The following is an 18,656-nucleotide window of genomic DNA, read 5'->3' as shown; positions in this document are numbered from 1 at the left end:
TTTTCACACTAATATTTAAAAATAGTTTGTTCAGTATTTTGAATGTCCCATGAGGAAAGCTTAGATGAAAGAATCAGAAACATGAATTAACCCCACTTTTTTTCTTCAGTCTGTCAGAGTTTTTTATGTTCTTCTAAATAGAATGTCTTCCAACACCCAGACCCAAATACACCAAAGCCATTTCACTGAACATTTTGAGTGGCCTAGTGATGTTTGGATCTAGGATTCTCAGATTTTAACTAAGGGAATTCATTTTTTCAACTATGTAGAATTCTCTCTTCAAGAGTCATGTTCTCAATTTTTGAAAATAATTCCAAGAATATAATAGTAAGCCATGGTTTTATAAGACTGTTACCAAAACGCATGGAGAATATTGCCTACATCTGTTTGTAACACTAGACATCACTTCATTAAGTCGAAGGAAGGTGGATCATTTTTACCAGTAAATACATTCAGAAGAAATGAAGATATAGTTTGAGTGGAGATATTTATTATACTGCTATCTGCTAAAGTTGTGCACTGAGAGTGAAGTTATAGAAATGCATGTAGAATGTCATCAATTCAATTGATGATCACTGATATAGACATTTACTGGTGACTTCGTGTAAGTTTGCTGTTAGGTTTGGGACACAATGAAGAGTAGAAACTGTCCCTTCCCTCAAGGAATTTTGATTCAAATGAGGTGCCATTGGTATTTTATGGTGTCACAATTATTCATAATGCCTTTCAACACTTACCAGATCTCTTGATATAATAATTATTTTTCTTTTATGAAAAAAAGTCCCTCAGTTGTTTCTAATAACTTATTAATAACAGCCATTAATTTTGACTTTAGTGGCCCTTTAATTATTCACCTCACTGAACTATGGCACAAATTCAAGCAGTTCTATTCACCTGAAATAATTTGTAATCAGAACAGTCTAAAATAATTATAAAAATGAGAGGTATGCATATTCTGGATATAAGTTAGAATGCTTAGTCTAGAAGGCACATATTGCTTAAGGATTCACTTACATCTTTTCCTTCTGGCTTTTCACTATTCTTTGTGACACTACTACAGCGGAGACAGATACTTCTTGCTTTGTATAGGTGTGTCATGCTAGTATATAGGTTAGTATATAAGTTAGTGCTAGTGTATAGGTTAGCATATAAGTTAGTGCTAGTGTATAGGTTCGCATATAAGTTAGTGCTAGTGTATAGGTTAGTATATAACTTAGTGCTAGTGTATAGGTTAGTATCATAAGAAATAATCACAAAGCTTATTGCAACTATAAATTTTAGTTTACCTTGATAGAAGACCGATTTTTCTATTGTATTCGCTAGAATTTTGATTTTTTTTCAAATCATAATTTCATTGTGAATGCATGGGTATCTTAGTTGTTGTTCTATTGTTGTGAAGAGACACCATCGCCAAGGCAACTCTTGAAATGAAAAACAAACCAAAACATTGAATTTGGGTCTTCTTTACAGTGTCAGAGCTTTCCTCAATTATCATTATGGCAGGGAGTTGACTGGCATGCAGGAAGGTACTAGAGTAATAGGTGAGAACAATTATAGATCTCTAGTAGATCTCTAGGTCAGAGAGATAGAGAGAGAGAGAGAGAGAGAGAGAGAGAGAGAGAGAGAGAGAGAGAGAGAGAGAGAGAGAGATTGACTTAGACTGGCGGGGGTATTTGAAACCTTAAAGCCTACCTTACACACTTCCACCAACAATGTCATACCTCCTAATCCTTTTAGACTAAGTTCACTCTTATTCAAACCACCTCATTGTGTAACCTTAGCTCTGAGAGTATTGACATGTAGAAGCTATGGTGATATTCCAAACCATACATTTTTCCTCCAGCAGAGGAAAAAATATGTTTTCCAGAGATAAGATTCTTTCCAGTTTCCTTAGGCTGTGTAGAGTTGACCACATCCTGTATGGAAAGATGCATATTTTACCATCTGATTTGAAGCAGGAGTGTGTTTGTATGCCTTCAAACATCCCTTTCATATTGCCTGTTACATGAGTGGGTTCTGTTTCTTTAATGCAAAAAAAAAAAAAAGAGAGTGGCCATTGTTTAGATATTCCACAACTAAGGTTGGCAGGCAAATGGACAGAACTGAAGAATATCATTCTGAGTAAGGTAACTCAATCCCTTAAGGACATGCATGGTATGGACTCACTTTTAAGTGGGCATTAACCAAAAAATACAGGTATCATGTTACATTCCACAGACACAATAAGCTAAATTAAAATGAAAGCTCAAGTGAGGAAATTTGAATCTCACTTAGAAGGTGGAATAAAATAATCATAAGAGGAAGATGGAGGGAGGGAACTGGGAGGAAGGGGGATGGTCAGTGGAATAGGGGGTTCAGGATCAGGAGTAGGGAAGGAGAGGAGAGATGGCTAAATGGCCATGAAGATGAATGGAAATCCATAACAGATGGGGGTGAGGAAGTGGGGGCATCTCCAGAAAGAAACATAGCATGGGACAAGGGAGACACCCAAAAATCAATGGTGATGATCTTAGCTGTGACTTGCTACACTGGGGATATGGAACCTGAAGAGGCTACCTCCTGCATCCAGACAGGAAGCCCAGCAGAGCAATGGAGACACCAGCCTATCCACAAAACTTTCAACCCAAAATTTGTCCTGTCTATTCAGGATAGAGAGCAGAGGTTGAGGGATTAGTGAACCAATAACTGGACAAAATTGAGACCCATCCCATAGGCAAGCAGCAGTTCCTTAGACTATTATTGACACTCTGTTATGCTTGTAGACAGGAGCATGTTGTCCTCTGAGAGGCCCCATGCAGCAGCTGACTCAGACAGATACCCACAGCCAAACAGTGGATGGAGCTTGAGGATTCTTACAGAATAATAGGAAGAAGGATTGTGGGTCCCGAAGGAGATAGGAACTTAACAGGAAAACCAACAGAGTCAACTAATATCAACCTTTGGTGTTCTCAGACTCTGAACCACCAACCAAAGAATGTACACAGGCTGGACCTACACCTCCCTGCTCATATGTAGTAGATGCATAGCTCTGAGTTCATACTGGGGCAGCAGTATTCCAATTGCTGCCTGCAGTAGCAAATGTTCTAGCTGGGCTCCCTTGTCTGGCCTCAGTGGGAGAAAAAGCTCCTAGTAGCACAGATATTTGAAGTGCCAGGGTTGGGGAAATACCCATGAGGGACCCCACCACGCCCAAAAGAGAAGGGGAGGGGCAGGGTTTATAGGAGGGAGGTGACATGCAGGGGGTAGTGAGCAGGATGTAAAATGAATGATAATGAAGAATATGATCAAGATGAATGAAAGAAAGGAAGAAAGGAAGGAAGGAAGAAAGAAAGAAAGAAAGAAAGAAAGAGAGAGAGAAAGAAAAAAGAAAGAAAGGAAGAGAGAGAAAGAAAGGGGGAGAGAGAAAGAAAGAGAGAAAGAAAGGGAGACAGAGAGAAAGAAAGGGGGAGAGAGAAAGAGAGAAAGAAAGGGAGAGAGAGAAAGAGAGAGAAAGAAAGGGGGAAAGAGAGAGAAAGAGAGAGAGAAAGAAAGGGGGAAAGAGAGAGAAAGAAAGAAAGGGAGAAAGAGAGAAAGAGAGAGAGAGAGAGAGAGAGAGAGAGAGAGAGAGAGAGAGAGAGAGAGAGAGAGAGAAAGGGTGAGCATTGAGGTCATTGTGCTTTCATAGGTAATACAATTAAATCATTCCCACCCAAACCAGATTTTACTATAGTGAATTTTCTACATTGATGTAGACTATGGGGCCATTAGTTTTTTTAACCTTCATTAAGTTAAAAAATAAAACAATTACACAATGACTACTACAAACAACAAAAGCGTATCACAAATGATTGCACCCACTTTGCAAAGACTGGTTTTATAACCACCTTGAATATAGATATTTAAAAGTAAAATCTATAAATGCATTTTAAAACCTATTTCTTTTAAAATATAATTATTATTAACATAAAATGCTAAATATTTCCAAAAACTCCTCATTTCACAGAATAATGCAGTTAAATCTCTTTGTAGTACCAACCAAGGATAGTTGTTGGAAGAGTGATTACTTTTTATTGAGAATTTGGCCGCTGGGACATTTGCCATATACAATTAGATATGCCTACTCACCAATGGTGGATAACTCTAACTGGGCTTAGTGGTTTATATTTTTCAAGACATGAATTTAGTGAATAAAGGTATTAGAGAGATATGTGGTAGTTGAAGGATAAAAACGGAGATAGATATGGTCAAATTCATTGTATGTATGTATACAATTCTAAAAATAAGGAAAATCAATAATTATTGTTTCCAAAACAGAGATATATTGCATTCCATATTATAAATATGACCTTTACTTTTGAAGAAAATCATTTCATGATGTGTCTACTCAATTTCATAATAAAATATTCAAAGATATTTTGGAAATATTCAAAGAACTTTAATAAGATAGACATATATTTTTCTTTTCAGTATACAATTACCTTAACAATATCAATAAGAAAATAAAGTAGAATGCTGTCCTGAAATGCAGTGTTTTCCAAGAATGTCATCTGAAAGATCAATAGCAGATTTCATAGAGTCAGTGGGCAGTGCTTTCAAATATCCTAGCAACCACCATTTCTTCTTGATAAACGGCATCCCTCTTCCTCACTCCTCCTTTCTTTTTGCTTCTCCTCTTGCTATATTCTTCTTGACAGAAACCCATGCTTCTGCTGTTTAAATACAATGCCAGAGATACTTTTTTAAAAAAATTATTGAGGTAGTTTGAAAAGGTTTGCCCCCCCCCCCCCACCAGACTCATGTGTTTGAATGCTTGGCTCAGAACAAGGGATGCTATTAGAAGACATGGCTTTGCTAGAGAAATGCATCACTGTGGGATCAGACTTTGAGGTTTTCTTTACTCAAGATCCCCACAGTGTGGAGATTTTGTCTCTTGGTGGCTGCCTGTGGAAAACAATCTCCTTCTGCTGCCTTCAGATCAAGATGTAGAACTCTCAGCTCCTTCTCTAGCACTATATCTGAATGGATACGGCCATGTTTCCCGTCATGATGATAATGTACTGAACCTCTGAAAATATAAGGCAGCCCCAATTCAATGTTTTCCTCTGTAAGAGTTGCCTTGGTCATGATGTCTCTCCAAAACCAAAAACCAACCAAACAAAGAAACCCCCCAAAAAACCAAAGACAGTCAGTAATAGATTCTACAGACCTCTCTCTGTCTCTCTTACTCTCTGTTTCTCTGTCTCTCTCTCTCTTTCTGTCTCTGTCTTCTCTCTTACACACACACACACACACACACACACACGTATACACACACATGCACACAGGCACGCACATGTCTATATACATAATTTCCAAGAGACCAAAGCTATAGGACTCTTACACCTGACACAGCACTAGATCATTTTGACCCTGGTCATTATATCAAAAGACTTAGAGATTTGGAAACAAAACCATAAATTATGTATGTCATTAATTTTTTCCTAAGGTGGATTGTTATTTTGAGTTTCTGGCAACAGAAAAATGCACACACCAAATATAGATGATCCCTCTTATGTTTAGATAAGGCAAACACCATTCTTATTCTGATAAAGACTGCACCAAACCGGCACTAGCACTTTCTGGTGACCAGGAGAAATATTAGAATAAAGCGGCAAATTCTAATAATGGCTTTTATTGAAAATGTAGGTTCTTTATATCTTTCGTGATCTCGCTTGGATGATTTTTTTTTTACACTGTGGCTCACTGTGGAATGAAGTAACTAATGAGCATTTTAAGTAAAAATTTCTATTTCAGAAAAATGTTCTAGCTCCTATTAAAAAGGCATCAAAGCACAGGTTTCTGCCTTGGTAATTAAACACTGTTACAGAACAGCTGCTCTGGTAGGACTATCTCAACTATCTATGCCTTTGAGTGTGTGGATGCCTGTTTATACCCAGGATCAGCTTCAAGTTGGTTACAGTGATCTTACATTAAAATATCATTCTGCATGGCAAAATTGATTCTTTTTTTTTTCCGGAGCTGGGGACCGAACCCAGGGCCTTGCTAGGGCCTTGCTCCTGCTAGGCAAGCGCTCTACCACTGAGCTAAATCCCCAACCCCGGCAAAATTGATTCTTAAATCCCCAGAGCTATATGAGATTAAACCCTAATACAAATAACATTGAATTTCAAATTTTATTGTCTTTTAGAGTCACTTAGCACTCAAATAAAATGCTGAACAACACCTGCGATTATGCAGTTTGCCTTTTTCTCCTCTACCTGAAAACTTCCCACTCTCTGTGTGTATGGGGTTTGTATGTACATGGTGTATGTGTGTGTGTGTGTGTGTGTGTGTGTGTGTGTGTGTGTGTGTGTGTGTGAATAATACAATAGTAGGAAATGATAACAAATATCATTCATTGACGTTAGAGAGTGTTCAATTTGTACCACCCAATTTTATGTTTCTGATAATCCTATATAACTTTTACAGCCACTATTTAGAGTATCCATGGCAAGTTTCACAACATTGTTTTCTGGTCATGATATGAAAATCCTGTCAGCGATTCTAGTGTCCAGAACATCAGATGACCAGAAAGCACCTTCTTTACTTACCCAATGCCAGATGTGACAACGTAGTTAATGTGAACAAATGGCCAATATAAATTATTCCTTGCTAACAATTCATTGCATCTTCCTGTATATACTTTAATAATTCTACTTTAAAAAGATTTTGTTCCTACTTCTGGACTGTGGCCAATAATATATTTTAGACACCTGGACTGTTGTTTCTGTTTTGTTTTGTTTTTTCTTTTTGTTTAATGTTCCTAAACTTGAATTTTACCAACATCTGCAGTGCTACTGACAATTACAATAAATGTTGAAACGCATTGAGCTGCGAGCTAATGCTTGGACCTGAATCTGCCTTTCCACTCCTGCATTCAGACACCTTTATTGCACATTCTGAAAATCAAGGAATAACCCAGCATCCCATTGCTTTTGACTATGTGTGAGATGCAAATCGTAATGGAAAGAACTGTGGGTTAACTTATCTTCAGAACCATAACACCCGACACACATAAGAAAAGCGCAAAGCCTGCATGCTTAAGTGTCCATGTGTATGCATTCATGTAGACATGTTCATGTAATATGTAATTAAAGATTCTCTGAGATAATTCTGTTCTCTCTTTTCTTCGAATGACAATGCTGTTTTCCCCCTGATTCAAATGATGTGTAAGAGTGAGATTATTCTGTATTGTGCTTCTTTCTAATTGCCTGGATGGCCCCTGAAGGAAGCCATTAGCACAGCAAATTGGAGAACGTGAAATGAACCATTAGCTGCTAATAATGCATGGAGATGTGGTTTTAGGAGCCACTGAGGGGATGAGTACTTTTGTAATTGGCCCCACCTTTTATCTGCAGAGCTTTATAGCTTTGCAACATTGAATCTTATTAACCGAAGAGGAGATTGTCTTAAACAGAGAGAAAGAAAGGAAAACGCACCCATCCCTGTCCATCATGGCCTGCAAGAGCTACAGAGAGGATGTTAATAGCAAATAAAGTCTAGCTGTGTCACAGTGTATAACTCTCATTGCTGTCTTCGCATCCAGTCCCTTGCTCATTCGGTTTACTCACTATGTTCTTAGCTGTGACAACCATGGAAGAAAAGGAGTTAAATATTCAGATATTACATGATGTAACTACTTATAATATTTTAACAATTTATTTATTTCTGATTTATGAACCACACGCATGTCAGTGTCCTTGGTAGGGTCTTATTGACTTTACTAGATTCTTTGTCCTGGGGTTTTGATGATTACTGTATCAAAATTTTTATATAAAACTTAGGAGAATTTACATCCTAACATTATCACATTTTATAAAACAGGTAATTTTGTATCTTCAATTCTCTAAAGTCTATTTGATTTTTGAAAAAAAAAAGAAACTGCTTTCAACCTTTTACAGATACTTGGTTATACATACCTAGTTCATCCATTTAATTATTTATTTATTTTACGTGTATGAAGATTTTTGCCTGTCTATATGTCTGTGTGCCTTCTGTGCAAATTGTCCACAAAAGGCACTACTAGGTCGATTCTGGAAATCAAACTTGGTAGGGTCTTATTGACTTTACTAGATTCTTGTCCTGGGGTTTTGACTTTTTCCAGTCATCTAGAAAGGAGCCAGATTTTTTTTTTTAAACACCATTTTACCAGGTCCAGTCCAGGTTTTGTTATGGTTTATTTTCATATGTTAATTAGTATTACTGATTATTTTATGGGGGTTCCTTGGGGAAACTGGTATTGGTTCCATTTGCACTAGTTAATTGATTTATTTATTTAATCACTTTACATCCCAAAATCAGCCCCTTCCAATCTTCACCGAGTACCCTCCCTCCTGCTTGGGTACAGGAAGCTTCTACTTCAAGACCCATATCCCCCATTGTTAGGAATCTCAGTTAGAGTCATCCACACAGACAATGGGGTCTCCCCAGTCCCAGGTCCCTGTTCTTCCCACACCTGAATCCCCTGCCCAACTCCCCTCCAATCCCTTCTCCCTCCCAGTTCCTTCCCTCCATCTCTCTTTGATATCCATTTTATTTCCCCATCTGAAAAGATTCAATCCTCCCGTGCTTGCACCCTCCTTTCTATACTTCATGGCTAATAGCTATTTATAAGTGAGTGCATACCATGCATGTTCTTTTGGGTCTGGGTTACTACACTCAGGATGATATTCTCAAGTTCCATCCATTGGCCTTTCATTTGCCATTCATGATGTCCTTTTTTAAAAAATAGCTGAGTAGTTATCTATCTATCTATCTATCTATCTATCTATCTATCTATCTATCTATATCTATCTATATCTCTCTATATACACACACACATATATACATATATACATATATATGTATATATATGTATATATATATATATATATCTCACATTTTCATTACCCATTCTTCAGTTGAGGGACATCAAGGTTGTTTACAGTTTCTGCCTATTTTGAATAAAACTGCTTTGAACATAGTTAGTTCAGTCATTGTCACTGTGAAATGGTAGAGCATCTTTTGGGTCCAGGAGTGTTATAGCTGAGTCTTGAGGTAGAATTATTCCCACTTTTCTGAGAAACTGCCAGATTGATTTCCAGAGTGTGAGACCATTCAGTAAAATTTCCAGTCTCTGTAACTTTTTTTACATTTTGTCTGTACATAGATTTGTGATATACTTTCATTGTCTCATCAGTTCTTATTAAGTCTATAATATGTCCTCTTGTGCAACCCTCATGAATGCTAACAATTTTGCATGCAATAATTTTTCATCAGTAATACATATAAGTTAAATCTACATTTTAAGAGTTTCTACATTTTCTCATTCACATTTTTATATGTTATTATGCTTCTAAATTTATTCAGCTTTGAGTTTTGGAGTATATTATATACTTACCTACACACAAACACACACACACACACACACAAAATAATTTCAAGGTACAAGAAATTATACTATATAAATTTTCCTTCTTTTTATCTACATAGGTAACTATGTTTATTCAAATGTTTGTTGAAACATATCAGTTGATCACTCATATATTAGTATGTGGAAACTCAGGGCTACCTTCGAAGAAATATTCTGTAATCATGCCTACATCATATCCTTTGAGATAGGGTTTTAGTCAATGATAGACCTTGTCAGTATGAATAATCTTATTAGTCAGTTTGCTCTGACTGTGCCATGTTTCCACTTACCTAGGTTATAATTATGGGGAAGCAGACATATACTGCTAACACATAAACCACATACATTTTAATATGGGATCTACGCTCAAAAAGTTAGACATTTTTGGTTAAAAAATAAGGTAGGATAACCAAACAGAAGAACTCTTTTCTCTGGGTATTAAAAATAAAAAAAAGAAATGTTTAACTCATTAATAGAAAACATGTATGTTACTAAGAGCCTTCATTAAATTAATGACACAATGCTATATAAAAAGAAAATGACCATTATATTCACAAACCACAAAGGATTACAGCCAGCATCAGAAAGTAAAGAGTGTAACATATTTGTACTCTCTCTATGTTCATAGATGATACAACTTATTGGATCATTTTCTATCCAATCTATTCTCACAAAAATGGTTATTATTTAAGTTAAAATGTATGAATCTATTTACATAGATGATACTACTGTCTATTCAACTACCATTAGACAGTAACTGAACAGCACAGGAGGTAAAAATAAAGAAAAGCTATTTTTCAAGGAATACGATTACTGAGAATGAGAAGAGGGTGTCCGTGGTATGAATTAACTCTTCTGTATTAACTCAAACAATGCTGACATCTGAACAGGGCATTGATGCTGTGGTAGGCTGTCACGCATTCATCATCTCAGATGAAGTCCTATCAAATAGTTCGCATGCTTCTGCAACTTCTTGGCATTTTTACTAGGATAAGTCTGGAACAGCTGGTCTACCAGAGATGAAACATCCCAGAGATTATAGGGTACAATCCATTTTCCTGAAACCCTATTCGTTTCCTTTGGGAAGTTTGGAAGCATTGATGTGTATCTATGTCTGTATTATTAAAACTGTCTGGAAAATAATCTTATTTATAAATGCAAGTCATAGCCAAATATTGAATATTGTTTATTTTAAAATATAGTCCTTTGGTTAGTTATTTATGCTAAAATTTATTTCACAAATTCGAAATTTTGGGGGCTTGTTTTTAAAGTGAAATTTCTTAAGTGAACAATTCATTGATATTTATTGTATGTTAATCCAGTTGAATGTGTCAGATTTGGCTCCTAGGACTGGATAAATGGCTCAGTAGATAAAGTACTTGCCCAATAAACATAATTGGCATATGTATTCGTATCACTTATGTGAAACCAGGAAAGGTGTGAGAAGCATCAATATTACTTCCACTCTGGAGGCTGAGATGAGTCTTTATAGAGCAAGATTACTAGCCAGAGTTAGCCAACTTGTGGGTTCTTGAATCACACAGAGACCATGCTGAATAAATAAAATGGAAAGTAACCAAAAAATACCCAAAGTCATATTCAGGTCTCCATAGACATGTGCACACATATGTTCCTGTGTACATGTGAACTTATACTTGCATACATATAACTGCACAAAAACTATATATTCCTATGAGATATATGTTTGATTTAAACTCTCAGACAATTAAACTTACTAAGATTTAGTCTAAACTTTAAGTTTCCTTTCTTATTTTATATTTACTATCTTATTTTTTGAGAATGTCTTATGCTAATGTGTATGTATATATAGTATTTCTACACCATAGTCTCCATTCTGCTTCGCTTGTATCTCCCCTCACCCTTCTTAGCTTCATGAACTCTTCTTTAATTACTATTGTCACATCACGAACTGAATTGGATAATTTATAAAGGGATTTATTCTTGCAGAAGATTAATTTTCGCTCTCTTAGCAGCCTTTAATTGTCCATAACTCTTTATATAAGGGCCGGGTCTTCCTTAATATTCTCCATCCATATTGGTACATAAACTGACATCATTATGCAGGTCTTGATCTGGCTACCACATTTTTAATATTTCATCTCTACATCTCCTTCACGCCTGATATTTGTCACTGTTGTTAAGATAAATAATTTCAATTGAACAGCGCCTGTGTGTGTGTAGGATGATTTGACTCTTAGACTTTGATGTTCGATCATGAAGAGGGGTAAACAATAGACAAACATTATTGCTTGCAAATATGTACATTTAAGTTGAATTGTTTGCCTCACCAGCGGGGAGTTTGGTTAGGAACTGTGCAACTTGAAAGAAACTTTCTGACATGAAAAGAATTTCTTTCTAAATATTCTAAGTGACCGTGCTAGAGCTGTTAAGCTAAGTAACTACAAACTTTCAGGTATTTAAGTTCCTATCTGAGGACACATTCAAAGCCTGGATAATACTGTGGTCATGAACAGTAATTCAAGACCAACTGTGGCCTCTTAAAGTTTATCATGTAAGGAAGCACATTGTGTTATGGTTTAATAAGCTCGCTTAGCTCCAGTGATGCGTCTTCCTTCTTTGGCAATCAAAGGTAATTTTCATGATTGTAGATTTGAACGAATTTTATGTTTCTTTATTGCTTTTGCTTTAGCCTCCCTTGTATGAGCCACATACTGTCAATTTTAGGCAAATTCAAATTTTTCTTGCCTTCCTCGAAGAAATGAATTGTGTTTTCTACTGCTCCCACAGTGAGGAGCAGAGGTACTGAATGCAAACCAGTCATGACACCATGCTGTTCTAGAGTCACCTCAAATTGTCATGACAAATCGGGAAGACAAGAGCCATTTGTCAATAATACATTTAGTTGAATCGAATTTAGTCTCCAGGTAGGGGGTGCTGGATTTAAGTCATATGTCGCATGTGCTCAATATTTTATCAAACTTTGAGTCCTTTAAAATGTAATGAAACAACCCACAATGAAATTACACAAACATTTATTTACCTAGGAATAGTATTTTACATAAAATGTACTCATGTACCACTACGCTGATTTTCACACTTAAGAGTTAATGGTATATTTTAAAGTAGACGCACTAAATTCAATGTAATATAATTGCATTAGTCATTCCTGATTTTATAGTAGCTGGCATTTTTCACTTCTTTTCACTTGTCTACTTTTTTATCGATCCCATGCTTCTTTTTTAATAAAAGATACAGAAAAATATCAGTAATTTTGTGTACTATGACAAATATTTGGTTTTGTCTCAGTGCAAACCTAATACATTACTTAAGCAGACCTCATTTCTCAACTACTAATGGTTATTAAACTCTAGTGAAAAGAGAAAACTAGTACTTGCTGCCTACAAAATCTAATAATTCCCTATTTCATAGAGTAAGTACAGCTTCGTGTATAAAAATTATATGTAGAAAGAACTATAATACTCAGGTGAGTGTTTTGCCATAGTTTCCTCTCACCAGCCAGAGATGTCTCAAAACATTAGAGGACTCACTTATAATGCAGTGGCTAAATACACAGGTTCAATAATTTGACTTTTCTGTATTGAATTCATAAGCATTAGTGTCTTAGTGTGGGAACCTGTACTTCCTGTTTCTTTCCCATTATCTCATGTAATACTAATCACAGTAGTGTCTGTTGTATTAAATTAGGTGGAGAATTAAATCATAGACAATATACTTGACACACGCCACCCGTTCCCACATTTGGAAGGAAATGTGGATTCTATTAAGCCATTTTGTCAAAACCAACTAGAACAGAGTTCCCAATGGAGAAGATGGGAAAAGGACTGAAGGAGCCGAAGGGGTTTGCAACCTCATAGAAAGAACAACAATATCAACCAACTAGATACCCCAAGAGCTCCCAGGGACTAAACTACCAACCAAAGAGTACACATGGAGGGACCCATGGCTCCAGGAGCATATGTAGCAGAGGATGGCCTTGTCAGACATAAATGGGTAGAGAGGCCCTTGGCCCTGTGAAGTCTAGATGTAGAAGAATGACAGGGTGGAGAGGAGGGAAGGAGTGGGAAGGTGGATGGGGGAGTACTCTCATAGAAGCAGGGGGAAGGGAATAGGATAGGGGGTTTCTAGAGGAGAAAGCAGGAAAGGGGATAACATTTAAAATGTAAATAAAGAAAATATGCAATTAAAAAAGAGGTTCATTTTCCATTGGGTCAGTGGTGGCCATGGGTCATTAGGTGCACATAGGCTGTGTCTATTCTGTGCCTGGGATATGAGTGCCTATGAATGGCAGCTTTCTCAAACTTAGCTTTTTACTGATTCTACCTGGAGAACTGGTCATTTCTCACTTGGATTTCTGTCCAAGATCTGAGATTGTAGACTGAGATTCTGAACCCTGTTTTCCTTCACAAGGCCTGAGGCTATCTACTTTGCTCCAGCTTTGGACCTCCTTTTACAAAGATGAATTTCTCTATTCACCACCAGCCAGAAGATAGTTTCCTGAAACAACTGGATGGATTCCACAGAACCATAGTAATTTCAAGTAACTTTCAGAATACTTCATTTCTGGGAACCTGATGGCATTTATCTGGATTAGGTCTCTATAAACATCAGAAGATATGTAAAACTCAACTATGTTTGCCAAATATACTTGGGTGCAAGGTCTATTCCCACTGGCTGAGGGTTGTGGTAGATATCCCAAGTTGCTTCTGAGTGAGGCCAAATATAGTTATTAAATTTGTAAAGGATGCTGAATTTTCATTTGGTTCTCAGAGAGTCTTTATTTTCAGTCTGAACTGGAAAGAATAGAGGATAAGTCTCTAAATCTCAACTTTGGTGCATTTTTTGTCTCCTACAAAATTCCATTATTGAGCAGAATTCCAAACACCACAGAATTTTGATTATAGAAAGGTTAGAGATGCACTGATTTATACTTTGTATGCTATAGTTTTAATTTGATCAATTCTTTCATCATTTGTATTTTTGAAAAAAATCACCTTTGATTTGTCTTATTTAAAAATAAGTGGTATTACAATGAAATGCATGTACTTACAGTATACATTCAAATATACTCTGTTCTATGTGCAGATAACAGAAACCATCGCTGTCAGCAGTGTGGTACATACCCATTTCCCCCCAATGCATTTGTGCTACCATTTAATACATTTACCCTCCACTTTCGCAGACACCTCAGAAATCTTTGAGCTGATTGCTGATATTGCAAAATATTTTTATAAACTTTCATAAAATAGTAATGTGTTCTCTTTGTCTGTATTATTTAATTTAGCAGACTCACTTTGAAATATGTCTGTACTGTAGACTACATTACAGTTACTTCTCATTACTACTTAGTCATGTCCTATTTTCTCCACTGGTAGGATAGATCACAGCTTGTTTCTGATGGACAGTCTGAATTTGTCTGTTCTTAGTGTTAATGTTCAGATTAAAATAAATATTCTCTATAAGTACTACCTTTGCTTTGAGATGTCAAAACCAACCAGATAACTGTGCCATCTCATGACAGAGTTTATAATTTTAAGAATAGTATCAATCAGATTACTCTTACTTGACAGGAAGCTGCTCATCTTGGCACTGCTGCAGGATTTTATGTTTTGTTTTGTTTTTGGTGTGTGTGTGTGTGTGTGTGTGTGTGTGTGTGTGTGTGTGTATGTGTATTGTAAAGTCAAAATATATATTATGGTTTCCTGTAATTATTTATTTATTTATTTATTTATTTATTTATTTATTTATTTATTTATTTTCAGTACACTGCATCTTCTGCACACCAGAAGAGGGCCTCAAATCTCATTACAGATGGCTGTGAGCCACCATGTGGTTGCTGGGATTTGAACTCATGACCTCTGGAAGTTCTCTTAAGCACTGAACCATCTCTCCAGTGTCTCTAATGTTTAAATGGGATTTCTGGGTATGTTAATGGGTGAATCTCTCTCTCTCTTTCTCTCTCTCTCTCTCTCTCTCTCTCTCTCTCTCTCTCTCTGTTGTGTGTGTGTGTGTGTGTGTGTGTGTGTGTGTGTGTGTGTGTGTGTGTAGTTTCTTGGGCTCTTTTCCTCCTGTTACTTTCGTCCTGTTTTGATGTGCTGGTTTTGTTTCATCTTATTGTATTTTATTTTATTATTATTATTACTACTTTAAAGCCTGTTTGTTTTCTAATGAGAGACAGAAAAGAGTAGATCTGGATAGGAAGGCAGGTAGGGGGAGCTTAGAAGAGTAAAAGAAAAGAGAAACCGTGATTCAGACACATTATGTAAGGGAAAAGTCCATTTTCAATAAAAGGAGAAAATAAACATCATATTTGTTCCACAAAGCTTTTCTCTTAGTTATATCTAGAGTCAGTTAATTTGGCAACCGAGGTTACTTATCTTACTTAGCATCTACATAGTCCATAAGTTAATCTTTCTCATGTACCATTCTCATCACAAGCTTTAGTAAAGACATTATTCTCATCTCAGTTATGCATGTGAGACAACTGAACCATATTCAATGTGTAAGTACTATGAAATGGTGCAATGTTAGGATTTGGAACTAAGTTGATAAATTATAATTATCATTGATTCTGTTGGTAATGAGTTTAAATTTCTTTTTAGTAAATACATGTTTTCCATACACAACTGAATATTTTTAGAAGCTGTTGGTTTTCAAATATTTTCCTTCAAGGAAATACCCTAACAGAATAATTCTATCCTAGATGTATTCATCTTGGTTGATTCTAGATCCAATCAAGTGAACACTAAGATTCACCATCATATCAAATGTCCTTCACATAATGGTTGGTTGAATAAACTATTATTAATCTATTGGCTAGAAGAGCAAAATGTCACTTAATGGAAGAAATTTACATAAATATTATATAACCTTCATAGGATAAATTTCTTAATAAAGTATAAGGACACGACCATGGTAAGCAATATTTTTTAAAAGGAGAGGTAGAGTATTGATATTCATATTATTTCTTATGAGTCAAACCAATGCCCCTGCCTCCGTGATACCCTCCATGAAACAGGCTCAGGCTGGGTATAGCAAGAAAGCAGAGAAGAAGGAGAAGATCATCAAGGACAATACTTTTTCAGTAAAGAATGAGAAATGAGCAAAGGAACAAAAGTTCATTGAGGGTGTCACTTCCAAGTGAAATTTGGTTAACAGAATCCACATCAGGTAGCACAAAGTGGAGTTGAAAAGAAATTGAAGAAAGATGACAAGAAGAAAGGACTATGAGAACTTGATGAGTTTTTCAAGCCTGTAGTAATTGCACAATAAATAAAAAAATAAATAAATAAATAAATAAATAAATAAATAAATAAATAAATGTGCAGATCCCAAATCTGTGGTGTGTGCAACAGTCAAACAGGGACAATGTACTAAAGGAGATGAGTGTAAATTCCCTCATGACCCCTCTTTGGAGAGAAAATGTGAAAAATTAAGTGTTTACATTGATGCAAGAGATGAAGAACTAGAAAAAGATACTTGGAATAGCTGGGATTAGGAAAAGTTAGAAAAATAATAAAGAAGACGCATAGTGAGGTTGTAAAGAAAAAAATCCAAAGCTCAAATAGTGTGCAAATATTTCTATGAAGATATTGAAAATGACAAGTATGGCTGGGTGTGGGTGTGTCCTGGAAGTGAGGAAAACTGCATGACTTCCATGCACTTCCTCCTGGATTTGTGCTAGGGGAAGACCAAAAGAAAGAACAGAAAGAAGGTCTCACTAGAATCTCTAATTGAAAGACTGTTTTCTCCTGAGGCCCAAATGTTAGTAAAATCACTTGAGAAATCTGTTCCTGCATGGAAGAAAAGGAAAATACAAGAAAAGATTAGTAAACTAGAACAAGACATGGAGAGACAGAAAGCTGACTTCAAAGCAGGGAAAGCATCGGTGATCAGCAGTCGTGAGACATTTGAATTTCATCCTGAGCTGGGCAATGGCGATGATGAGAAAGCAGATGATACCTCTTACATTCATGTAACAGGTGGTGATGAGGTTGATGATTCTGTGGGTATAAATTATATATATATATATACATATATATATATATATACACATACACACACACACACACACACACACACACACACACACATATATATATATATATATATATATATATATATATATATATATATATATATATATGCCTGTACATTGTAAGAGATGTAGAAGAAACAGGTAGGAGCCAGTCTTGAAAGAGTCACCACATATGCTTCAGATAAAGATGAAAAGAAATTAAGTTAAGCTTCTGGAGGGCAGACAGAAAATGGTGAAAGCAGTGGTTTGGGCAAGGTCAGTGGAGAGCAGGGGTACAGGAAAATGGATCCATCGATGTTTTTCCTGTTGATGAAAATCTGCTCTGTGGAGAAGATCTAGATGAATTAGAAGAATTTAAAACACTTGATTTAGAAGAACAACAACGAACAAGTCAAGGAAGAAAACTAGGTCCACTCAATATGATCAACATGAAAAGAAATCGACAATGTTCTTTTGCCACCTAGAATCAACAGGATGTTTATTTCCCAATGGTGAACCTGGAGGGATTCGGTCCTCCACAAAAGGAATACTACACCTGTATCTTCTCTTCTTGTGGGATGATGTCACAGGCGAGGCAGGTACAAGATAGAAGGAGGCCTGTCGTTGGATGAGAAGGAAGGATGGGCGGGAGAGAAGTTTGAAGGAAGAGGAGGAGACTGGAATGGAAAGGAGGAAGAGACAGGAGGGATGGGGAGAGAAGCTGTGGCAGGACAATATGGTGGGTGACGTTCAGAGTACTTGGTGCTAGATTAAAATGCTCATTACAGAAGATGATTGTTGTTGTAACTGTCCGCCCACGTAGGAAGTGTAACTGCTTTTCTGGCTTCTGATTTTCACTGGCCATGTGTAAATTTCCAGGAGCAATTATTCACACTTAAAATACTTGCTGCTTGTAACAGTTTTTCGGGAGTGGTTTTCTTTCCTTTGTATTTATGTATTTTAGAGGATGCCCGAAAGGTGAGTATTGTATGTAATAAAGGAAACTGAATATGCAGACATAGTAGCGTACACCTTTGGACAATAACACAGACACTGAGAATGGGACTTTTTCAATACAACAGGGTCAGCTACAGTGACCTATATTAATGATGTTTAGAGTTCTTCCATGTTTTGCCAATAAAGTTGTAAATAAAAACATCATATATCCAAAAATGTTACTCAAGAATGAAATTCTCTATATGACACTGTCACTTGCATGTTAGGCCATTG

The 18,656-nt window shown here is 36.3% G+C and overlaps 1 pseudogene; it reads left to right on the top strand.

The window, feature by feature from the left end:
- Window positions 1–16,415: 16,415 nt before the first annotated feature.
- Window positions 16,416–17,911, top strand: Zc3h15-ps1 (zinc finger CCCH-type containing 15, pseudogene 1; annotated as a pseudogene).
- The last annotated feature ends 745 nt before the right edge of the window (window positions 17,912–18,656 follow it).

This window comes from Rattus norvegicus, chromosome 1 (assembly GCF_021556685.1).
Source record: "Rattus norvegicus strain SHRSP/BbbUtx chromosome 1, alternate assembly SHRSP_T2T, whole genome shotgun sequence".
In the NCBI taxonomy this organism is placed as follows: Eukaryota; Metazoa; Chordata; class Mammalia; order Rodentia; family Muridae; genus Rattus; species Rattus norvegicus.
This window is presented reverse-complemented; position numbering and strand designations above follow the sequence as displayed.